Source organism: Ursus maritimus (assembly GCF_017311325.1).
Source record: "Ursus maritimus isolate PB19 chromosome X unlocalized genomic scaffold, ASM1731132v1 scaffold_X1, whole genome shotgun sequence".
Taxonomy (NCBI): Eukaryota; Metazoa; Chordata; class Mammalia; order Carnivora; family Ursidae; genus Ursus; species Ursus maritimus.
This window is the reverse complement of record NW_024423319.1, coordinates 110,321,700-110,346,989: the sequence shown is the minus strand read 5'-3', so window position 1 is coordinate 110,346,989 and position 25,290 is coordinate 110,321,700. Positions and strand designations below refer to the sequence as shown.

At 37.9% G+C, this 25,290-nt stretch overlaps 1 protein-coding gene across 3 annotated transcripts in view; it reads left to right on the top strand.

Annotated features, from left to right (window-relative positions):
* Positions 1–25,290, top strand: part of CDKL5 (cyclin dependent kinase like 5) — a 201,818-nt gene that overhangs the window by 49,064 nt on the left and 127,464 nt on the right. The window contains exon 1 of one of the 3 annotated variants that reach the window (XM_040633785.1): positions 10,652–11,042. The exons of 1 other annotated variant lie outside the window; for it this stretch is intronic. The gene's annotated coding sequence lies outside the window, so the exon portion shown is untranslated. Of the gene's footprint in view, positions 1–10,651; positions 11,043–12,054; positions 12,159–25,290 lie in introns of those variants that run through there. One more of the 3 variants, XM_040633795.1, reaches the window with a different exon arrangement.

The window sequence follows — 25,290 nt, the reverse complement described above, 5'->3', positions numbered from 1 at the left end:
CCTTCCTTCCTTCCTTCCTTCCTTCCTTCCTTCCTTCCTTCCTTCCTTCCCCGAGAGAGCCTGAGTGGGCGAGGAGGGACAGAGGGAAAGAGAGAATCCCAAGCAGGCTCCATGCCCAGCCTGGAGCCTGACGGTCAGCTCTATCTCACAACGCTGAGGTCATGACCTGAGCCAAAATCAAGCGTCAGACACCCAAATGACTGAGCCACCCAGGCGCTGCATTGTCAATATGAGATAAAAAGCTATTTCACAAAAAGTGTGAGATTTTTATGCCTCTTGGTGTAGCTGTAGTGATGGCTTCATGAATTTTCTTGTCATTCTTTACAATGGTCCTTATGCTGGATTTATTTATCTTAAAATGTTGGGCAGCCACAGCTGCACACCTCAGTCTAGGTGGTACATATCAAGCAATTCAACTTTTTCTTGTAATGTCATGACTTTTGTCTGCTGCTTGGGAGCACTTCCATCATTATTGGTGGCATTTTTTATGGCTCCCATGGTGTCATTCATGGTTTACAATATTGCACTAAACACTACGTGAGAACTGTGAGAGATCACTTTTACTGTGATAAGCAATTTGCTGGAGGGATGAACTGCTCACACGGAGATGCTTGGTGTTACATGACATTTTAAGAAGATACAGCAGTGGAGCTCACCTCAAAAGCAATAGAAGATGACTAGGAAATTATTACAGTAGTACAGTATGCACTACAGTTTTATGCAGTTATGATTTAATACTGCATCTTTACATTTGTTTACATTTCTCGACTGAATGGCACCATGTATGGTCTGTGTGTGCATAACTTTCAGTAAATTTTAAATTTTGTAATAGATTTATGTATATTTTATTGTCATAAATGATAGACTAGTATGTAGGTATATTTTATGCATTCAAAACATACCTTTTTCTTAATTTTTTTGATATTTTTGGCTCTGCGGTTTACCTGTTTTTCAAATTGTTACAAGTCTCCAAAGAATTTTCCAATATATTTATTTTAAAAAAATTTGTAGGGGCACCTGGGTGGCTCAGTCGGTTCTGTCCAACTCTTGGTTTCAGCTCAGGTCATGATCTGGGGGTCATGAGATCCAGCTCCACGTTGGGCTCTGCATTCAGCGGGGAGTCTGCTGGAGATTCTTTCTTGCCCGTCCCTCTGTCCGCCTCCTCCCGTGCATGTGCACTCTCTCTCTCTCTCTCAAATCAATCAATCAGTTTTAAAGAAAATTTGTGTAAAAGTGGACCAGCACATTTCAAACTTGTGTTGTTTAAGGGTTAACTGTAATAAATTTTCTCAGTCATAAGTAGTGCTTTAGAGAACAGTACCTGACTCTGTATTTAATTATGGTTCTTACGGCAGAATGTCTTTTCAATTGTGAGTTGTTTTTACGCCCTTGAATATGGTAGGCTAACTGTAGGACATTTTAATGTCATAGTTATGAAGAAAATAGTCAATAATTTGTAAAAGCTGTATGAAAATGTATGTTAGGAGGTTAGGGTTGTTAAGTTCCAAATAGAGCTTGGGGAATCTTTAGAAAAGGTGACTTAGGGGCGCTTGGGTGGCACAGTCTTTAAGCGTCTACCTTTGGCTCAGGGCATGATCCCAGCGTTCTGGGATCGAGCCCCGCATCAGGCTCCCCCGCTGGGAGCCTGCTTCTTCCTCTCCCACTCCCCCTGCTTGTGTTCCCTCTCTCTCTGACTGTCTCTCTCCGTGTCAAATAAATAAAATCTTTAAAAAAAAAAAAAAAAGAAAGAAAAGGTGACTTAAAAAAAAGAAATCATTGAATCCAGAGTTGTGAGTGTTATAGTTCAGGACTTGAGTGCTTAGTGCTTGAAGTAGTCTACTTGCTCCCAAACATATATTCATTTCTTTTTTGGGGGGAAGGTGTTTCTAATGATTACTTTATAAGTTTTGCATTTTTAGAATTTTATTTTTTGAAATCATGGGCCCATTTCAGAGAAGATATCTTAACAATTACTAATTTATTGTCCATTTGTCTCATCTTTTAGCAAGTTCTCAAATGACAAATTGGTTAAGCAACACTTATAAAATAAATATTAACATTCTTAGTAAAACAACTTAGAATAAATAGTATAATTTGGATTATTTAGTAAGTTCTTTAAATGTCCTGTATGTAGGGAAATAAAAGGAACAGAGCAGTGCTTTTAGGAATCCCTTACTTGATAGAAAGCAGAGAACATTTCTCACATATAGAAGTAAATTGGTGGAGTGAACCTGGTTATCTCAGGAAAAATTCAGCTTCGTAGTAATAGGGAAATGGCTTTCAGTACTTAAATCCTTTTTGTCAATACTGCTGGTTTATAAATTGCTGAATTTTGAGTATATTAGTCAAGATTCTTTCTGAGAAATAGAACCACTGTGAGTGTTCTGGGATAAGGGATTTATTATAACAAGCAGGCTATATACAATTGTAGAGTTACTGGGGATGTGAAAATCAGGAAGGGGATGGATAAGAAAAGTAGTTACTGGGGCACCTGGGTGGCTCAGTCAGTTGAGTGTCTGACTCTTGGTTTCTGCCCAGGTCATGATCTCAGGGTCGTGGGATCGAGCTCCGAGTCAGGCCTGCTTAAGATTCTCTCCTTCTCGGGCGCCTGGGTGGCGCAGTCATTAAGCATCTGCCTTTGGCTCAGGATGTGATCCCAGAGCTCTGGGATAGAGCCCCGCGTCAGGCTTCTCCGCTGAGAGCCTGCTTCTTCCTCTCCCACTCCCCCTGCTTGTGTTTCCTCTCTCCCTGGCTGTGTCTCTCTCTCTGTCAAATAAATAAATAAAATCTTAAAAAAAAAAAAAAAAAATTCTCTCCTCCCTTTACCCCTCCCCCATCAAATAAATAAATAAGTCTTAAAAAAATGATACTAATAGATTTTCCTGAAGCACTGGTACAGGTGTATAAGAGCTTGCTGGGAAAATTTTAATAAGCCATGTGTGTAGAGCCATCAAAGTGGGAATGCAAAGAGGGTGATTGTGGAGAGGTCTGTGGGAGGCTGTTTCCTCTTTGTAGCTACTTCCTTGGTGGGTCCAAAGCCCACAGCCTGTCTATAATTGATGGGTCTTGGGCCACTGTTTCTTAGGTGAGGAAGAAGAGCTGGACATAGAGGGGATAAGATGAAGGTGAGGACAAGCTGAAACCTGCCAGGTGCATCTACATTTGTTCTCACCATGTCTAACCATAAAGACCTTCCAAGAATTTGGCCATCTCTAACTTGATGTACCATACAGGGAATGGAATTCTGGGAAACAGTTTCTAGCTGGATGAAGTTCACAATAGAATGATCCAGTACATTGAGTTTCCCATTTTGGGGCATCTCTTTTGACCTCATTTAATCAGTAGATGGTGGGGATGTTATAATACTTTGAGCCTCAAGATTTCCATTTTCTTACAGTATTTACTGAGGAAATGTTATTATGCTATTGTCACTTGAGAATTTAAAATGCTGTGCTTTGGATAACTTTTTTTTTTTTTAATTAACAGCATGACCTTTTCCTAATGTATTTTACTATGTAATTTCTCTTTATTCACTGATTTTTCCTGTTGTTATTAAAATTTTAGAATCCTAAGAAATGAATTCCAGGTCAGAAAATCTTCATGTTTTGGGAAAGAAAACAGATACAAAATTTAAATATGAATAGTTTTACATAGTCTTTGGTGGATGTGGGGTTAAAAGTAACCAAATGAGTCATAAGATTGTGTTGACTTTCTGATATGTCCATACTCCACTCTACTAACGGTGAATAAAAGAAAGTAGCCTTTTGCAAGAGATTTTAATTTGAGAATTTTTAGGTTCTTTGAAATAAAGAGTCTCAAAATTTTGTCAGCTAGATTGATACATTCAGCCAGCAAAATTAAGTGGTCTGCTATTCTCAGACTCCCACTATATCCTTTTCGTTCCAGGTCTGCCTTCTGTCTTCTGCAGTACACGTGTAACATACATGCTTGCTAGCTCTGGATTATTATTTTTTTTAAATGGATGATCTGAAAGGGTAAGGGAGTAAGGACATGATAAAAGATAGAAAGTGCTGAAAATAGTTTTCATTTATCTCCTTCCCGTAGTCCATAATGTGTGTGTTGGGGGTGGTTCATTTGTCTCTTTCCCATTTAATTTTCCTTTTTTTCTTCTCAAGAGTTGGAGAATCTCTTCTAATTTCTTTTAAAAGAGCATTCCCTGGTAATGATTGAAGTATTCTGGAGAGTTAGATGTACTGCTCAGACATAGTCTTAGACTAATATATTTTAAGTCGACTTCCAATATCTGTTCACTTTTACTATAGTAATTGATGTTTTTTAACAGGTGCTTGCCACCCAGATAAAGACTGCGTTTCCCAGTTTCCTTTGCAGCCAGGTGTGGGTATAGGATTAAGTCTTGGCCAATAGGATAATGGAAACTCTGGGTACATATTTTGTGGTGTTCCCTAAGAAGAAAGATTTTTGCCCTTCTTGTACCCCACTTTTTCCTTCTCCCTGTGTCTGGGATGCAGGCAAAATGGCGAGAGCTGAAGCATATATCCTGGTCTGTGAGCTGGAAAGCACTGGACACTCATCCAGATTTTACATGAGAGAGAAATAAACTTCTCTTTTATTTAAGTCACTATTATTTTGGATCTCTCTGTTAGGGTAGCCAAATTGATTAATATATATATTACGGTGATATACTTCATATTATAATTAAGCAGTGTCTTAAGGAATAGAAACTTCCTTAACAAAACATGAGTAAGTAAAATGAGGTTTTATTGTAAAGACGTGGGATATTGCTTGGACTCAATTGCAGGAAATAATCAAGCAATTGCTTCTCTCACCCCTTGTTTCTCAGAATTGCTTCTCTTTAAGTCATTTTCAAATTTCTCACTCATTCACTTGCAGGTAGTATGTTATAGCTGCCTTAAAATAGCAGCCTAAGCCCTTGAGTTTACAGGATCTTTTTCAGCTCTTTAATAGCTAATTACTGTCTTGGTCTCTGAGTTTGAATTCCCATCTCCCAGAAAGGAGAATATGATAGTTCTGGCTTCAGCCACAGGCTTTTTCTTTAGTCCAATAAGCTGTGGCGAAGGGCCAGTGTCCAATGATACGTAGGACTGGCTTCTGGGACCATGGGTGAAATTCTCTCTCTCTCTCTCTCTCTCTTTTTTTTTTTAAAGGAATGTAGCTGGGGCCGAGGGAAATAATGATTGGCATCTTATATAGAGAAAAACTTAGGCAATCAAGGTTTTTTGAAATGTGTAAGTTAGGTCATAAGCCCTAAAATAAAATGCTAACATTGCTTAGGAGAATGTATAAGAATATCCTATAAATCCATGAATCATAATATACACTATGTAGTTTAAAAAATGTAATTTCTGTTATTTGACAAGATGGGAAAGTGATGATACAAACTGAAAGATAAGGAGTCTGTTCCTTTTGTATTTATCTCACTAGACAATAAGATATAGCATCTATTTGGTACCTTAATCTGGAACAATTTGGCTCAAGTTGGCAATGCAATAACCTTTCATACTAAGTTTATTTTCTGAATTTTGGAATGTTTCTTGGGCTTTACCCCTGTGGGTGGACATGTTGGCTATAATTAGGAATGTGTATTAAGAGGTATGAGTAATAATACTCATTTTATGGATTAGAAAATTTTCTTTATATGCAGATCAAAACTGAATTTTAATAGGACAGATGCTTCTATGCTTTCATGAAAAAAGGAAGAATAAAACTAACAGCACTTTTTTGTATGTGTCACACATACACAATTGAAGACTATTTACTAGAATATGTAAGGTAGGTAATTATTGCGAATTACAGATGACCCTTGGACAGCGTGGGTTTTCAATAGATTTCAGTACTGTAAACGTATTTTTCTTATGATTTTCTTCCTTTCTCTCTCTCTCTCTTTTTTTTATTAAGATTTTGTTTATTTATTAGAGGGGGAGAATGAAAGAGCACAAACGGGGAGGGGCAGCAGGAGAGGGAGAAGCAGGCTCCCCGCTGAGCAGGGAGCCCAATGTGGGGATGTGGGGCTTCATCCCAGGACCCTGGGATCATGACTTGAGCCGAAGGCAGACACTTAACTGAGCCACATTTTCTTTTCTCTAGCTTACTTTAAGAATGCAGTATATAATACATAAAACCTACAAAATATATTAATCATCTGTGTGTGTTTTTGTTAAGGCTTCTGGCTAAGGGGAGTCAAAGTCACACATGGATTTTTGACTGTGCAGGGGTGAGTGCCCCTAATCCCTGCATTATTGAAAGGTCAACTGTATATGCTTTTAAAACAGATGTTCTTAAGGCAGCCAGGATCCCTTGCTTAGTGACTATGAAGATGCCTCATGTTATCTGTTGTTGTGACTTCAAAGAAGGAAGTAGAATAAGATACTGTACAAAAGGTAATGGCTTCACAAAAAAGTTTTGTGTGCCCCTCCTTACCAATATTTCATTTCGGTGCCTTATCTTTAGTTAGTGGTCTAGAAAAATCCTAGTAATAAGTGAGGTGTGTGAAACCAGTGCTTTTTACTTCTTTGACTATAAAGACCCTTTTTGTTTAAAACAAAATTTCAGTTTTACTTCTTGCCTAATTTAGTCTCTGACATCTAATTTTGTTTAAGTGTAAGAGTTGTGGTCTTTTTAGAGACCTAGAGGGAGAGGATGGTATACAAAAAGTAGTCCGTCAAGGGAACTTTAATTCTAATGAAATAAAATCTCTACAGATTAAAATAATCATTTTTGTTCCTTCGACAGTATCAGATTAGATTTTGTCCATATTTATAGGCATTTCTGGCAGTGATTATTCATCTCATGATCTAGTATGGTAACAGAAAAATTGTAACAATATGGTATGTGTTAATTATTTCCTTGAAAATGATCCCATTTCCATCTCTACTATTGTTGTGATGTGGGCTGGGAGCGAACCATCAAAGAATTCTTAAGGTGGTATTGGTGCAAAAAGGTGTTCTTATTAAAGCCTAGGGGACGGGACCCATGGGCTGTAAGAGCTGCGCTGGGATTGTGTGGGGTGATTACATACTTCTAAATTGCGGTGTAAAGAAAAAGGAAGTTTCCAAAAGAATTTTCATGTGTTAAAGAAGAGTTACAGAATCCTGGAGGTCTGCCTGTTGTCAAGCTAAGGTTGCTTTTTGCTTCTAGCAAAGCATTAAGACAGTTGTGAGTTCTTTGAGGAATGTCATACTCTCCTTGTCTCAAGTATTTGTCAGTGGGCTGCAAGTTATAAGGAAATTTAATTTTATCTACATTTCTTTTGCCTTTGTTCTCATCACTCTTACTACCTTAATTAGGATCCGTACTCTTACCTGGCCTGTTGCAGTACTATTCTAATTGTTTTGCTAGTCTCCAAGTTTCTATCTCTTCTAAACCACTCCGCTCCCATCCCTTGCAACAGTGCTTTCTGATTTACAAGTTCAGTGCTATCACTAAATTTAGGAACTATTGGGGAAGAAAAGTTTACTTCTATTTTTAAAGGTTATTCTAGCAGGTCTAAGAATGAAATTGACATGAGGCAGATTAACAAGAAGTAATCAAATAAGATTTAATAATATGTATAACTTCTGTAAGCCTGGGAGAGACCCAAGAAAAGTGAGTAACTCTATGAAATGGCTGAAGCCATTACCTTAAATACCATCTTCAGCCAAAGACAAAAGATGTTGGGGGTAGAGAGTCAGTTATGGGAGGTTACAGGAAAAGCACAGTAAACAAAGGGGTAGGGTTGTTACAAAGATTTCATTCCTGGCCTTCTCCACTGGTAACAGTTTCTAGAGATTTAGTCATCCCCTTCTTTCAGGTTCAGATTGGGAGACATTACCCTTATAAGTGTAAATGTCTTTTTACAAAAGGATGTCTCTTTTTTTTCCCCTAGATTAAAAATTTTTTTTTTTTAAGATTTATTTGAGAGAGAGAGATATCGAGAGAGAGAGAATATGAGTACAGGGAGAGGGAGAAGCAGGCTCCCCACTGAACAGGGAGCCCAATGTTGGGCTGTATCCCAGGACCCTGGGATCATGACCTGAGCCGAAGGCAGACGCTTAACCGACTGAACCACCCAGGCGCCACAAAAAGGTGACTTCTCCTTGGCTTTTTAAAGCTTCTGTGTTTGCAGTTTCTCAGAAATAACCAGCAGGGTCAGATTGAGAAGCACATTGCATTTAAGTTGAAGGGCTCTCAAAGATTTCAGCCTCTGTCCCTTTGGAGAACTTTCCTGGACACAGATGTACTTTCTCTCATAGCTCCCAGAAAACATAACAACATGAAAAGGAACCACCCTATTAAGAGGTGTTTCTGAACTCAAAGCCTGTTGGTTTTCTCTCTCTCTTTTTTTAACGTAGGCTTCACACCCATGGGTGGGCTTGAACTCATGACCTTGAAATCAAAACCTGAGCTGAGATCAAGAGTCAGATGCTTAACCAACTGAGCCACCCAGGTGCCGCAGAAGCATATTCTAGGTTGGCAAAATTTTCTCCCCTACAGAACCTTCAATAATTTCAAATACCTAAAGATTTAAGTGTACACACTGTAGTATTACAGTCAGGGTCCTTTTATAGCATATTGATTAAATGGAAGTGACTTACCCAAGGTCACAGAGTTAGTGGTAGATGAAGATAAAGGTGGAAGTCTGTTTTGCTGCACAGAAGAAATACAGAACTGTGAAAATGGAATTCTTGCTCCTAGGTACTTTACTTGGTGGAGAAGCAATTCAGGGCTTAGGTATTTTCTATTCCAAAGTTAGAAGTGAACATAAGATAGTGCATGATTGCTGTGGGGTGTCCCTATCAGATGGGGGCCAGCAGTGTGGGTGGTGAAAGAATTCACCCAAGGCAGACCAAAGGAGATAAGTTTATTGAATACACTGCAAGGAAGAAGCAGGCAGGACAGCAAAGGAGAGACGATCTATGATGAGGCTATGGTGAGAGGACACAGTTAATAGGGCAGACTGGGGGAGTGTGGGGACATGGAATTTTCCCTTTTTTGGTAACTGTGCCTGGTTTTAAGTAGCCCATTGGTTAGTTTGGACCTATCGTTATTTCAGGGTCCATCAGTTAATGAGCTTGTTTGCATTCAGCCTGGTGGTGGTCGCTGTGGGCCCTTTTGCCTTGCTCAAGTTTTCAATGTTCGAGACTGTTGCCTGAAAGTGGCCTCTAGAATTTTCAAGAACCTATTGACCAAACTTGTCTAAAGAAGTTGAACAGCAAAGATCTTACATATTGAAACACAATTTTCTTATGATGTGGTGAGTTTTTATATATTTTAAACTGTAATTTTTAACTAACATTTTAAGAAAATGATAAATAGAAAAATAGCGTCTCTACTTTTTCCCTCTCATGTACTATGTACATTATTTGTAATACATTTGAACCTTTTATTATTTAGTATCAATACAAATTAAAATTGATGATAGTATTTAATGTTCCAAACTTGATCTGTTGCTTTTCTTGGAAAGGACAATGTAAATACCTACTAAAGTGTTTATAGTTATTTCTGTTTTCTAATACCTAAATTTTATAGGGGTGCCTGGGTGGCTCCGTCAGTTGGGCATCCACCTTTGGCTCAGGTCATGATCCCCGGGGCCTGGGATGGAGCCCTGCATTGGGCTCCTTGCTCGGTGGGGAGCCTGCTTCTCCCTCTCCCTCTGCCATCCCCCCCCCCCTTGTGTTCTCTGGCACTCTCTATCTCTCTGTCAAATAAATAAATAAAGTCTTTTAAAAAATGTTTTGTAGAGATGTTTATTTGTATTAACAGTTTTTAGATTTTATTCCTGGAATACATTAATAAAAGAAGCAACATTAACCTTCCTTAGTAACTCATATAACTTAAGACTAGAAAACATATTTATCAGACAAAACTTAAAATCAAATTTAGGTATTGATACATTAGCAAAGGATAGGTCCCCATGACTATTTTCTCTGCAGTTGATCCCTTATTATCCGTATCTTGCTTGTGCTCATCCAAATTTTCTTATTTCTTTGGTTCAGTTTTGGTGTGTATATTTATAATTTTTATATCTTCCTGATGGATTGACCCTTTTAACACTATAAAATGTTTATATTTAGTAATTGACTATTGATTACTGGTTATGGATTACTGATATTGGTTATTATCAAAGTGCATATTTTGTTCAGGTTTCCTTAGTTTTTACCTAATAGTTTTAGTCTTAATGTCCATTTATTCTGATTTTAATATAACCATTCTAGCTTTCTTAAGCATGATATATCTTTATTCATCTTTTTTACTTTCAACCTATTTGTATCTTTGAATCTAAAGTGTGTCTCCTGTAGACAGCATATAGTTTCATCTTGTTTATTTATCGAGTCTTACAATTTGTACCTTTTGATTGGATTGGTTAATCTTTTCACATTTAATATTGTTATTGATATGATTGGATTTAATTTGTTATTTTGCTTTTTGTTTTCTATATATATTTCGTGTCTTTTTTGTTTCTCTGTTTTTTCTTCTTTTTTTTTTTTTTTCTAAAATTTTATCCATTTGAGAGAGAGCAAGCAAGAGATTGAGAGAGCACAAGCAGGGGGCGGCAGAGGGAGAGGGAGAAGCAGACCCCCAGCTGAGCAGGGAGCCCGATGTGGGGCTTGATCCCAGGACCCCGGGATCATGACCTGAGCCGAAGGCAGATGCTTCACCAACTGAGCCACCCAGGCACCCCTGTTTCTCTGTTTTTTCTTTACTGCTCTAGTCTGGGAACTGGGGTTAGAGGATGCCCTGTCTTCCTGGCTACACCCACCTGGAGTAGAGCTGGGGGTAGGGTGGAGTAAGGAAGTGGGTTGTGGCTCAGATACCACAGATTCACTGTTTTTGCCAAGATTCAGTAGATTTTCTTGAATAAATGTTTCTGCGTTTGCCACTAAGGCAAATGCCCTTAAGGCAATTTTGAGAGATTGTAAATATAATTTTCATTATTTGAGATTGTTTTGCTGGGGAAGAGGTCCATGTGGAATTCCTCACACCAACATTCTGGAAGTGCTTCTCCTATTTGATTTAATTTTGTTGGAATAAAATATGGCTTATGGAAACAGTGTTTGTTAAAGGTATTTCACTTCTAAATAATAATCTATTGCTTCCACCTTTTTAAAAAATCCTGCGATAGTAATTAATTGATAGCACGTTTCTTTAGAGTTTAGACTTTGTAACTCACCTCTCCTTTCTGTGTTTTAGCTTTAGAAAATGAGGGATCATTTTCATAGTTCAAGCAGAGTACTTTTATTTGTAGTCCCCTAACTATAACTTTTGTGTTTGCTTCATTTCTTTGGTTTCTTTCTTGAAACCTTTTGGAGCTAAAGGTAATTAAAGTGCATTTGCTTTTACTCCAAATCAAATGCTTTACAAATAGTATCTCAGCAGTTCTGCTTATTGATGCTCATCAATCTGTCAATTCTTGTTTTTTGTGCTGGCACAATGGAAGGTGTTTTACTTGATACAGTTAGTGGAATGTGTCTTTACTTATACGACTTTGTATTATCAGTAGTGTTGATGGTACAATGCACTTTCAGAAATGGTTCTGGATTTAGCATAGTTCTAAATTGTTTAGGGTGAGTACAAAATTTTCCAGTGATACTATTCAACTTAAAATAACAGTGCTTTGCAAATAGTTTAATTATCATCAGATCTGGCAAGACTAAGATATTACTTGCCTTAAAAATGTTTTATTTACTTCAACAAAAATATTGTTCTTAAAAATGCTAATGACATTTCATGAATCTATTATTCCTTTTGGGTCTTGACATAAATTACTTGTCTCAATTGGGAATCTTTTCAAGTGCAGGCTCATAATTGAGATGATAAATCCCACTTTTGAGAGTTATTAGCCTTTTTATTTCCTTTTTTATGTTAAATTAGTGTTATTATTTAATTACTAATAATAGTTGTTTTTTATTATGTGCTTTCCATGCATCAGAGGCTTTACTTATATAACCTGAATCCTCCCACATTAGCCTATAAGTGGGTAGTATCAGTCCATCTACTAAGAGAATGAGAAAACAGGCTTAAAAACGTTAAATAACTTGTCCATGGTCACATAATTACTGAGGGTTGACACCCTCATGTCAGAAGACACCCTGATTCTCAGAAGCATAGAAAAAGGGCCCAGGTAGGGGAAGGGTTTGTGCCAACAAGGAATGCACTGGACCTGATTATTCATCAATCTAGTAAGTGTTGGATTACTGAAATAATGATTTTTCATTTTCTTTCTTTCTTTTTTTTTTTTAGAGAGGGGTGGGGGAGAGGGGGAGAGAGAATCTTAAGCAGGCTCCACACCCATCTAACATGGAGCTGACTTGGGGCCTCCATCTCACAACTCTGAGGTCAAGACCAGAGCTGAAATCAAGTCAGATGCTTAACCCTTAACCGACTGAGCCACCCAGGCGCTGTGATTTTTCATTTTCTAAGGAGGATGTATTAAAGTGTAGAAACTAAAAACTCATTTTTGGTTTTTAGAATTATTAGGGTATTTTAACCTATGTTGACATAGTCAAGCATATGTTTGAATAATTCAAAGTAGATAATAGATAATATTTACATTTTGAATGTGCATGGGTTTCTTTAAATATTGAGTCCTGTGTCTGTGATTAAGTAAACTGGGAGTTATTTCAAGGAAAATGATGATAACATGCTGAGAAGCAGGCTCTGGGGACACTAGGAAGCTCTCTAGTTTTCTCACTTACTATGTTGTGAATGGCCCTTCAGTCAAGCCAGAACAGATCTCCTCCTTAATAAGCTGATTAGGAGACCTGGATATAAGCTTTGTTTCTTCATTTATATAATGACTAGATAAGGTTTATTTTAGGTTTTACATTCTATGATTCCTTAAACAGAAAGATGGTAGTTTGTATTTCACAGGGCCTTATGTATTATTTGCATGAAATTAAAAACACAAGTATTGTGGATCTGTGGACCTGTAAAGTAAAATGTACTATGGATAATCTACATACAGATGGTAATTGACAGTAATATTATTTACAAGTTCATTCTGTCAGTTACTGTTATAAATATGCATAGTCAATTCTTATTTTGGAAATGTGGATCATTATTATGTTCTTTCTCTGTTGACAGGCAGAAAAGAGTTGAAATGTAGATTGATTTTTATTTTGATACTTTATAAAAGATTTGATAGGAATGAAAATGAATCCTCTCCCCAAGCTTTGGAAGTATCTGAATTTTATTTATCTGTTTTGTTTTAGAAATTTAAAAAAAGATTTTTTTGAGTATTTATTTTATGTGTAAGTCCTAGACTTATGGATGGATGGATGGTATCTAGTTTTTAGGAAATTTTGATTAACCTAAGGGAGATAGACATGTATGTAAACAATAATATTTAAGTATATGATTAAAATCACGTGAGTGCTGTATGATTTTATAGACTATTCTTTCGAATTTTTATCATGGGAATCAGATAATCTTAACTAAAGAAAAAAGGTGAGCTTATAGATTTTATAAAGGATAACTTTTAACTGCTGAATAGATAGGCAGTTGCAATTTACTTGATTTTTGAATAATGATGGCTAACATTTCAGTCAGCAAAGACTGGGACTAGGCGTGCAGAAATGATCTGAACAAAAGCATCAAAGTGGGAATGTGAAAGGCATGTTCTAGGTGTTGATGAGTAAGTGTAGTTGGTATGGAGCCAAGGATTCTTATAGAGGAGAAAGTGGGTGATTGCCAAGTGTATTGTTAAATTCACAGGAAAGCAATTGCCAAAGGTTGTAGTTAATTTTACATTAAGTAATATATTACTCTGAGCCTAAATTTTCCCCTCTGTAAAATAAGGTCAAATGAGATGATCTGTAAGCTACTTCATAGGTATTAAATAGGTATTTGTTGAATGATAATAAATGAGTGAGCGAGTAAAAGAGATGTCTTTAGTTATTTTCCTTGACATTCGTGCCTTAGAAATGTAGACTTTTTTGGGTACACAGTGGGAAATTATATATATATATTTAAGATTTTATTTATTTGTGTGAGAGAGAGAGCATGTACAGGGGGAGAGGTCTCGAGAGAGAAAGGGAGAAGCAGGCTCCCTGCTGAACAGGAAACCAGACGTGTGGGGCTCAATCCCAGGACCCTGGGATCATGACCTGAACCAAAGGCAGACACTTAACTGACTTGAGTCACCAAGGTGCCCCGGAAATTAAGTTTTTGATAGTAAAATTATATAACAACCTTAGTCCAAAGAAAGTAAGTCATGGTCTCTTCCTATAAATATGGTTATATGTTTTTAAATTTATTTTTTTGTTGGAATCAGTGGATCCCTTTTTGGATTATGAATTCTCAGGATTCTTTTAACACTTAAAATATTGAGTCTTAGAAGTATTAAGTATTTTGTAGGAAAGTATGTAAAATGAATATGAGTATAGAAACTTAAGGTAATTTAATATTACCACCCCATTTTTACTGTATTTTACAATACAATTACATGGGATTGAAAAACAAATGAACAAAGTAGACTTTTACTGCAAATAGTTGGAGAAACTCTTGGGATGGCTGGGTGGCTCAGTCAGTTAAGTGTCTGCCTTCAGGTCAGGTCATGATTCCAGGGTTCTGGGATCAAGTTCCACATCAGGCTCCTTGATCAGCAGGGAGCCTGCTTCTCCCTCTGCCTGCCGCTTCCCCTGCTTGTAGTCTGTTTCTTTCTCTGGCAAATAAATAAATAAAATCTTCAACTAGTTGGAGAAACTCTGGTCTAAATGATTCCGAAGTTTCTGGCTTTGTGTTGATCAAAATGCCATGATTGTGTGAATCAGTCTCTTTCCAAGGCATCTTTTCCAAGGATGCTATAAAGATGTGATTATAATGTATTCATCTGAAAATGACTTAATCATGGAGGCTGAGACTATATGACAGGCTGTTTTAACCTTAGAGCAGGCTATATTCCTTATGAGGTTGCCTTAAGTTGGAAATTAAGTACGTTAAGCCTTGAGTTTTTCATGTGTTCAATGTATATGGCTTATATTCCTTATTATGGACCTGAAGTGTAACTCTGTATTCATTCAGCTACCCATGATATATCGGTATTGTACAGCACAAAACTTACCATATAAACATATAAGACCCCATAATTGGCAGTCATGTAATACTGTTTTCTTAATGCTCTTCTGTATTCCTAGTTTCAGTTAGCAGTGCCCCCAGTACATCTAGTAGTCAAGGCAGAAGTTTTGCAATCATCTAGACTTCTCTGTGGGGCCTCCCAACAGGCGGTGAAAGAATTCACCCAAGGCATCACCCAAAGGCGATGAAGTTTATTGAGTACATTGCATGGGAGTGGCAGGCAAAGGAGAGACCCTTTGCTGTAAGGCAGTGGGGGTTTGTAGTTAAGGGGGAAGGTGAAGGAGGTGTGGGAAGTGTGAAATTTGTCTTATTTGGAACCTGTATCCAGGTATAAGTAACCCATTGGTCAGCTAGAGCTTTATGGATATTTTCAGGTGAGTCGCCTAATGGGCCTGTTTGTGTTCAGCCAGGAGGTAGGTGGTCACTATGGACCCTTCTACCTTATTCAGGTTTCTGTTGTTCAAGTTGGTGGCCTAAAAGCAACCTCTACATTCTCCATTTCTCTTTCATCAATTATTTTAAAATTGTCACTGTGTCTGTTTTTTTTTTTTTTTTTAAATGCCTTTTAAAAAAAATTTTAGAGCAAGAGCACATGCGTGCACCCGCGGGAGCCGGGGAAGGGGCAGAGGGAGAGGGGGAGAGAGAATCTGAAACGGACTGCCTGCTGAGCACAGATCATGACTCAGGTCTCCTGACCCAGAGCTCTCTCTCATGATCTGAGCTGAGACCAAGAGTCCCACAATCAACTGACCGAGCTGCCCAGGTGCCCTGTCACTGTGTCTTTTGAGTACATCTTTTAAAAAAAATTTATATGTTTAAACTATTTTATTTGTTTATGTATTTGAGAGAGAGAGAGAGAGAGTGAGCAAGAGGAAGAACACGAGCAGGGGGAGGGGCAGAGGGAGAGGGAGAAGCAGAAACCCCACTGAGCAGGGACTCTAGGATCATGACTTGAGCCTGAGCTAAAGGCAGATGCTTAACCGACTGAGCTGCCCAGGCGCCCCTGAATCATTTTCTAAATGTCTTAAGTCTATCCTCCTTTCTCTGTTCTCACTCTTGCTCCTTTAGTTGAGATTTTCATCCTTTTGTGCCTGGCCCCTATCAGTCCAGTAGCATTCTGATTAGTGTTTCTGCCTTAACCCTCTTCCTGCCTCCATGGTGATTTTTCTGAAACAACACTGGTGAGTATTCACCTAAAAGGCTTCTCTTGATTTACTGTTGTCTCTGGCAGAGGACTTCAAAGTTCTAGTACTGTATGTAGTTGAATCCTTTCTTTAAGTATTGGTAAACATACCTGTGGCTTGATATACAGGGCTTTTTATGATTTAGTCCTAGCCTCATTTCTAGCCATTCCTGGACCTGTGCCCTGATTTCAGAGAAGCAGAATGACTTGAATTCTACAAATAGTCTTTTTTTTTTGCGCCTATTTTAGTACAAACTTTGCCTAGAATGCCTTTACCCCTTGTCTATTCAGTATTCTGTTCTTGTCTTAAAAATGTTACCTTAATCTCCTGAGTGATAGTGTCTTTTGTATGTTAGTGGGATGATTCCTGGCAGAGTCCCTAGATAACTTTCTGGATGGGGCCTGGTCACCAGAAGGATAAGCCATGATTAAAAGGTTAGAGCTTTTTTTTTTTCTTTTTCTTTTTTTAGGTTTTATTTATTTATTTATTTATCTATTTATTTATTTTTAAAAGATGTTGTTTATTTATTTGACAGAGAGGGACAGCAAGAGAGAGAACACAAGCAGGAGGGAGCTGGAGAGGGAAAAGCAGGCTCCCCGATGAGCAGGAACCCGACACAGGCTTGATCCCAGAACGCTGGGATCATGACCTGAGCGAAGGCAGATACTTAAAAACTGAGCCACCCAGGCACCCCTAGAACTTTTTTTTAAAAGTAAGCTCTTTGTCCAAAGTAGGGCTTGAATTCACAACCCCAAGATCAAGAGTCATATGCTTTACTGACTAAGCCAGCCAGGTGCTCCTAGGTTAGAACTTTCAGCTCCCTTCTCCTACCCCTTATTGCTGGGGAAGGGAGAGAGGCTGGAGATTGAGTTTAGTTATCAATGGTCAGTGATAAGAGCATCACGCCTACATAATGAAACCCTCATAAAAACCCCTTAAAAAACTGGGTTTGGGGAACTTCTGGATTGGTGAACACTCCGATGTGCTTGGAGGATGGTGCACCCTAAGAGGGCATGGAAGCCCTTTGTGCTTTCCCCCCACCCCCCAATACCTTGTTCTATTCATCTCTTCCATTTGGTTTTCCTGAGTTAAGTAAGTATCCTTTATAATAAACCAGCAATGGTAATTGATGTGAAATGTTGGGGTCCAGGAGCAAACAGTCACGAAAGAATTCTTGAGATGTCTTCAGTGGTAAAAGGGTGGTTTTATTAAAGCACCAGGAAAGGACCTGTGGGCAGAAAGAGCTGTCCTTGGGTTGTAAGGAGCTGCTGATTATATACTTTCAAGTTGGGAGGAGGTTAGGGATAGTGTAAGTCCCTAAGAAATTTGAAAACAAGGTTTCCAGGGCCTTGAGGGGTCATTTAGTACACCTAGTAAAACCTTAGTCATGAGACCCTTCAGATGTGTATCAGTGGGCCATATTTTTGGAGGATGATTGCTAACCTATATCTTGGCAGGGGTGGGGGAACTAGGGTGGGTGAGGGGTGGGTAAAGATAAAGGAAGTTTCCAAAGGGATTTTTACTGGATCCTGGAGGTTGGATCGATGTCAAGCTAAGGTTGCCTTTTGCCTTTAGCAGAGTATTTACATTGTGGCAATTGAGTTCCTGGAGGAAGATCGCTCTGCCTGTCTCAAGTACTTGTCAATGGGCTATAAATAATAAGGAAGTTTAATTTTTTCCCCTATATTTTGCCTTTGTGTTCCTCACATCAGTAAGTGTTTCCTGAGTTCTGTGAGTCATTCTAGGAAATATCAAACCTGAGGAGGAGTTGGTGGGAACCCTCAAAGTTTTAGCCAAGTTGAACATAAGAACAGGTGGCCTGGGGACCTGGGACTTATGACTGGTGTCTAAAGTTAAGTCTGTGGGACCAACCGTTTAAACCTGTGAAGTCTGATGTTAACTCTCAGTTGTTGGTGTTAGAATGGATTGTAGGGACACCCAGTTGTTGCCAGAGAATTGGCGTTGGAAGATGCCACATATTTGGTGTGGGGTCACAACCCCAGTTTATAAATGGAAACAAACCAAAGCTTCAGCTCAACATTAAGTTCGTATGTAGGAGAGCTGTAATTCAAAAGTCCATTTTAACCATAATTTTGTTTTATTTTTTTAATTGTAATTTCCTTGAAGGAAAGAACCTATCTTTCATTTTAACATACTAAATTTTAATTTATTTTAAATTTTGAATTTTTTATTACTTATTATATGTTCAGATCTCTCTTTTTAAAGATTTATTTGTTTTAGAGAGAGAGAGCGAGCATGAGCAGGAGGGGTGGAAGGAGAGGGAGAGAGAATCTCAAGCAGACTCCATGCTGAGCCTGGAGGCCAACGCTGTGCTTGATTTTAATGACTCTGAGATCACCACCCCAGCCAAAACCAAGAGTCTAACACTCAACCAACTCTATCACCTAGGCGCCCCTCAGATCTCTTGAACTTAATTGAATGCTCTCATCAATTAATCGCCTTGATGGATTACTTGTGATTTTTACTGTTATTTGTTGGGTCAAAGTATTGTTACTCTTCTAAGGTTAGCAGGACAGATAGCTGACTGAGGAGGTTTAAGATCTTTAGCTTGATTTTCTTAAGTTCCTTCTATGTTTTAAGTAGGACACAAATATCTCTAAATAAAAATAACTTCTTCCCAACCCATTTGGAAAATACCCCAGACTTTTTCATGCCTTGTGAAGTTGTTGCTGTCTAGTTATCATTACTATTTGTTTATTCCCTTTAACATAAGTGACCCTCCCAGGAATAGTTTAATCACCAGATGTTTGGCTAGCAGCATTCCACTTATTCTGGTTTTGCGGTTTTTCTGAGATAGGTTGAAAGGTAATCATTCCATTCCTTCTCTTGTTCTAAAGTGATTTTACTCAGTTGCTCTTGAAACTTACTTTGGTAAGTGATTTGGAACCATAATGAAAAGAGAGAGGGGAGGGTATTGTATTTTATACTGGTTCTTTAGGAATTGACGATTTTGACACTCATTTTCAGTTTGAGAGGTTCTGAGTTTTTAGAAAAGAAATTGTGGGATTTGAAAGCTACAAGGGACCTCACAGATCATCCAACAGAGGAGCTTTATTTTTTTTAACTGAGGAAATGAAAGTTGTCAAGATCAACTGTAAGTCTGATACTTTGCCTTGGTGAGAAAAACCCAGGCTTTAGAATCTCTTTGATGAATCTCCAGTCTACAGTCAAATCAGTCACAAGGACCAGGAATCTGGATAGATAATAAAGAAGATCAATTTGTGGCAGCATTAACACTGTTCAGCCTGGAATCATCCTTTGTGAATTTTCCAAATTATTGGCAGTGTTTGAAAACACTTCATGTCTTCAGGTCCAGTAAACTCAACCATGTATTTTTATACTTTTCAATTAGTAGACTTTTCAGACTTCCAAAAAATAGCAATAAATATCCTTTTTCAAATATAATTTTATGGAGAACCAGTATACAAAACAGATATAAGTGGTATTTAATTAGAATACAATTTTAAGTATAATTTTGATTTATTGGAAAATTAGTGAAAACTCAAATTTGTGAAATAGACATATTTCCCTTCTTTCTCTAGCTTAAAAAAATGGAATGGATGTACCACAGTTCATTTAACCAGGCCCCTATTGATGCATACTTAAAGGTTGTTTCCATTCTTTTGCTTTTACAAACATTACTGCTGTGAATTATGTATGTTTATCTCTGTGTATGTATGTGTGTTTCTGATGATCAAGTTTCTAGAAATTTGATTGCTGTGTCATTAGAATACGCTTGTTTTTAGTTTTGAAAGATATTATCAAATTAGCCTCCAAAAATTATATACATTCCCACTAGCAATGTATGAATAAGCGTAACTTTCTCACGCTCTCATCCACATGGCATGTTAATTTTGTTTTTTGCTAATCTGAGAAATTGAATCTCACTGTAGTTTTTAAAAAAATTATATTTATTAAAATAATCTCTACACCCAACGTGGGGCTTGATCCCACAACCCTGAGATCAAGAATCCTGTGCTCTACTCACTGACCCAGCCACGCACCCCGAATCTCAGTGTAGTTTTAATATTCAGTTTTTATTATATGTAAAGTTGAGTAATGTTTTATGTGTTTGCCATTTGTGTTTCCTTTACTGTGAACTATTTGTTCATAGCACTTTGCCCATTTTATTTATTTATTTATTTATTTTTAAAGATGTATTTATTTTAGAGAAAGTGCCTGAGAGTGATCAGGGGGAGGGGCCGAGAGAGAGGGAGAGAAATCCTCAAGCTGAGTCCCTGCTGAGCGCAGATCCTGATGTGGGGCCTGATCCCCGCCCCCCAGGATCCTGAGATCATGACCTGAGCTGAAATCAAGAGTCAGATGCTTAACCAAAGGAGCCTCCCAGGCGTCTCGCACTTTGCCCATTTTAAAAATTGGGTTTTTTGAGCAGTAGGAATCTTTTATGTGTTAGGATATTAACTCTTTGTGATATAAGTTGCAAATTCTTTTCATCAGTTTTTAATTTTTCTTTTCCCTTTGTTTTTTTTCTGTTTAATTTTTATGGATATCTAAATGCAAACTTAACATGGCTAAAGTAGAATCCTGAATTTCCCCCCTCCTCCCTTCCTTTAATCTGCTTTTCTAGTTTTCCTCAATCAAGAAACAACCTCCATCTACTCATAGCCCAAACTCCAAACCAAGAAGTTATCCTTGATTTCTCTTTCTCTCTCTCTCTTTTTTTTGGAGGGGGATTTTTTTCCCTTTTGAGTGTAGGCGCTGTGGGGTGGTACACAGTACAGAGATTTGGAATAAGGCTTTGCAATTTTTTTTTTTTTTTACGTAAACTACCCTCAGTGTGAGGCTCGAACTCATGACCCCAACATCAAGAGTCACATGCTCTTTCCATTGAGCCAGACATGCGCCCATCCTTGTTTTCTCTTATACTTCCCATCTCTAATCCATCCTGAATTGTATTGGTTTCCCCTCCAAATATATATCTTAATCTATTCATTTTCTTTCTATTCACCAACTAAGTCCATCCTGCCCTAATTCTTCACCTGGGTGTCTGCTGTGGCTTTCTACTTGTTATACCCCCAAACTGGCACCTCCTCTTCCATGTAATGAGCCGTCCGCTTCTCTGTAGCTTATATGATTTTTTCCAAACACATATCATCTGATTGTCATACCACCCCCTGAACCCACCCCTCCCATTGTTCAAAACCCTCCTCTGTCTCCTTGTGTCTTATGATAAAGTTGATTATAACTATGTAAAATAACCTAATCTCTTTCTCCAGTCTCACCTCGTACTAGGTTTTTAACTACCCCACCCCCGCCACCTTTGAGTCTCTTGTCTCTGTCATGTTCCCTTCTGACTTGGGACTTTCACATAAATTGTTCTCTCCTGGAGCATTCCTCCTCCTCCATAAGTTTATGTCTTATTGTCCTATAGATCTTAGCTCATTGGACACTTTCTCTGGAAAAGCCAACCTTCCCTAATTAGGTGGCAACCCTCTTACGAGCCCTTGTAGCACCTTATATTTCTTTTCCATAGGACTTAATATTTGCAATTTTATGATTATTGCATGATTCTTTGATAAACTCCTTGAAATAAAAAGTCTTGTCTGTTTCCTTTACTGATACGTTCCTAGTGTCTATTCCAGTGCCTAGCATATGGTTAGCTCTTAAGACATTTATTGAATGATTGGTTAATTAAAAGTTCTCAGGTATAGTGTTTACAGAATGTACCATTTTATCCTTTCTGAAAAATGTGACTACTTTTGCTCTAGGCCAGTCTTTCTTATCTTTTCTGTAGGACTTGCCCAATACCACTAAGGTTCAGCAGTCTTATCTCTGAAGTCTTAAAGCATTTCAGGGATGGAATGTATCTAGGCCAATGGTCTTGATTTCATTTAAATCCTATGAGTGTTCTTCAAGAGTCTTGGACTTCAGTTCCTTCTATCTTTTTTCATGTGAATTTTAGGTTTTTGTTTGTTTTGTTTTTGAGTAGAGGACAATAACTTAGATCTATCTTCTGATCCACATCAACTCAGCAATATCTAGGTGGTCCCCAACTTTCGTAAATTTATTTTAAAATCAGTTATTTGGAATTTGGAGGTCAGAACAAATTATCCCATGGAAACCATGATAAAGTTGATACTGATATATTCATGCAAGTACCTTCAAAACCTTTTTAACCAATAGTGTGTCTTAAATAGTACAATATTGGGGTGCTTGGTTGGCTCAGTTGAAAGAGCATGCAACTCTTGATTTCAGGGTCATGAATTCAAGCCCCATGTGGGGTTGTAGAGGTTACTTAAGTAAAAACTTAAAAAATAATAGTACAATATTAGTATGAACCTGAATTTCTCTGATCCGAGTTTAGCTCTTTTTTTCAGTCTGAATTCTGAGGCCCTCGGAGTCTCAGAAAACTAAAGAGTTCTGTAGGATTGGCAGTGCTTAGGCGAAATATCAAGTAGCCGGGTAGAAGGAGATCCATTGAGTTGTTACTGAATTTCCTACTTTGTGGATGGATTGTAAAGGTAGAGTGGGGAGGTAAGCTACACGTTTGGAAGTTTGAGTTTATGTTATTAAACTGTGTGTATATGTTACTCGTGATAGTCAAATATCAATTGGATTTAATAATGGGAATTGATTTATAGAGAATGGATTGATAAATCGCTTTTTCCACTATTGGTAGAATAAAGCAAAATTATTAATTATGGGTGATGTCACATCTAGGAGGAAAACTAGTGCATTTTCTCCTTACTTACATGTAACATGGAGAAATTCTCTAGGGAGAGTAATTGGGATTTTTTTTTTTTTTGGCAAGGCTGTGCTTTCCATGAACATGGTTTCTTTCTATACATGGATCATGAGTTTTAAGATACTTTCAAACCATTTAAACTTTCTTATAACAAGTTTTGTCATGTACCAAATTCATTCCTGTGCAGTTTTCAGTGACAAAATGGTTCTCTCATTTGTATGTATAAAAACAATGCCAGAGATGAGAACAAAACTTATGATTCAACTGATTTTGTATTCTCTTTGGGAAGAAAAGACCAATTGAGATGAAGATTATAATTTCAGCACAAAGGAAACATTCAAGGCTCAGGCAACTCTTAAATTCAATACTAATAATACATGAAATAAATTAGAAGCTTTACGTTTCTGTCAGTTCTTGTAGGTACTTGCTTGCCAATACAGAGACAAGTTTGCTTAATTCTAGGTGTATTTCTTAGTGCAGAACACATCCACTTTAAAGTTTATTCTGCTATTTGTTTACAAAGTTAATACTAATTAAAAAAACTCAAGATTTTTGAGAGATTCTTAGAATTTTCATGTTGGAAGGGATCTTAGAGGACATCTGGTTTAGTGCATGACTTTTCTACTATGGCCAGGCCAAATTGCATCCAGCGGCCTCTTCCTGCCCCCTGCTGGTCCCCTTCTTGTCTGCTGTGCTTCAGATTACAGGTCTTTGTTCCTTGAAATTATCAAACTCTGTGGGTCTTTCTACTTCCTGGAACGCTCTTCACCCATCCCTGTTCCTGTGGTTTGTTTCTTTACATTAAACAGATTTTGCTCCAGTGTCAACTCTTCAGACAGGCCTTTCCCAGACCACCCTATCTAAAAGAGGGATGTGGGCCCCCCCCCCCCATTTTCAAAAGACTGTTTCCTTTCCTTTATAATACTTGTCAGTGCCTGGAATGATCATGTTTATTTATTTATTGTCTCTCTCCCCTCATTAAGCTCCATGAGAGCAGGGGCCTTATCTGTTGTTCACCGCTGTATCCTGAAGCATCTACAGCGGGCTGGCCCACTGCAGGTATCTGACAGGTATTTATAAGAATGCATGAGTAACCATTGATGGTTTATTGATGTCCAGTCACTACTCAGCTGACGTCTGTCTCCTTTTCACTTGTACCTCTGATCTTAGTTCTTCCCCCTAAAATAACCAAATCATCTGCTCTATTCCCTCTTTTTCAAAGAGTCTTCAGACATTTAGATGTCCGTCATCTCTCATCAAAGCCAGACTTGCCCAGTTTTCTTACCAGCTCCTTGTCTGGCATAGTTTTAGAGTGTGGTCATCATCCAGGTTGTCCATCACTGAGAGTTTTTGGTTTTGTTGATACCCGAAACTAGAGACCGTATATTGTATGAAGTCTGAACCTCAGAGAGAGTTCAGTTAAACTTTTCTGGTTCATGTAATACTGAAATGCTTTATCTTTGATAAAAAGTGATCTTTTACTTTCATATAAATGACCAAGAATCTGTTCATACCTGATGTCATTATCAGAATTAACTCTTGACTTCTTAAAAATTTGTTTTATTGAGGAATATAACATAGAAATACATAAAACATTAATGTACACTCTAATGAATGTCTATTTAACTACCATTGAAGTCAAGAAAATAGAGCATTACTAGTGTCTCAGAAAGCCCTCTATCTTATCTCTTGTCAATCTTAACTCTTCCCTACCAGTAATATCCTGATTTTTTTTTTAAAGATTTTTATTTATTTATTCGACAGAGATAGAGACAGCCAGCGAGAGAGGGAACACAAGCAGGGAGAGTGGAGAGGAAGAAGCAGGCTCATAGCGGAGGAGCCTGATGTGGGACTCGATCCCATAACGCCGGGATCATGCCCTGAGCTGAAGGCAGACGCCCAACCGCTGTGCCACCCAGGCGCCCCAGTAATATCCTGATTTTTATAAGAAACCCTTCATTGGTCACTTAACTTTTTAGGAATAGACTTACCACTTATGTATGCATACCTAAACCATGTAGTTTGTCGTTAAGCTTTGCCTGTTTTAAGACTGTGTATAAATGAAATGATACTATTGTATTGGTTTTCTGTTGTTTTGTAATCAATTACTACAAGTTTAGCAGCTTAAAGCGGCATCCATATATTAGCTCACAGTTCTGTAGGTCAAAAGTGTGGGCATGGTGTGGCTGGGGTCTCTGCTCAGGATATTATAAGCCTGTGACCAGACGTTAGCTGGGCCGAGTTCTTTTTCCCTTGATTAGTTTCAAAGTTTATTTCTAAGATCCAGCTCTTTTTTTCTTTTTAATCTCTTTATTGTTTGTTTTC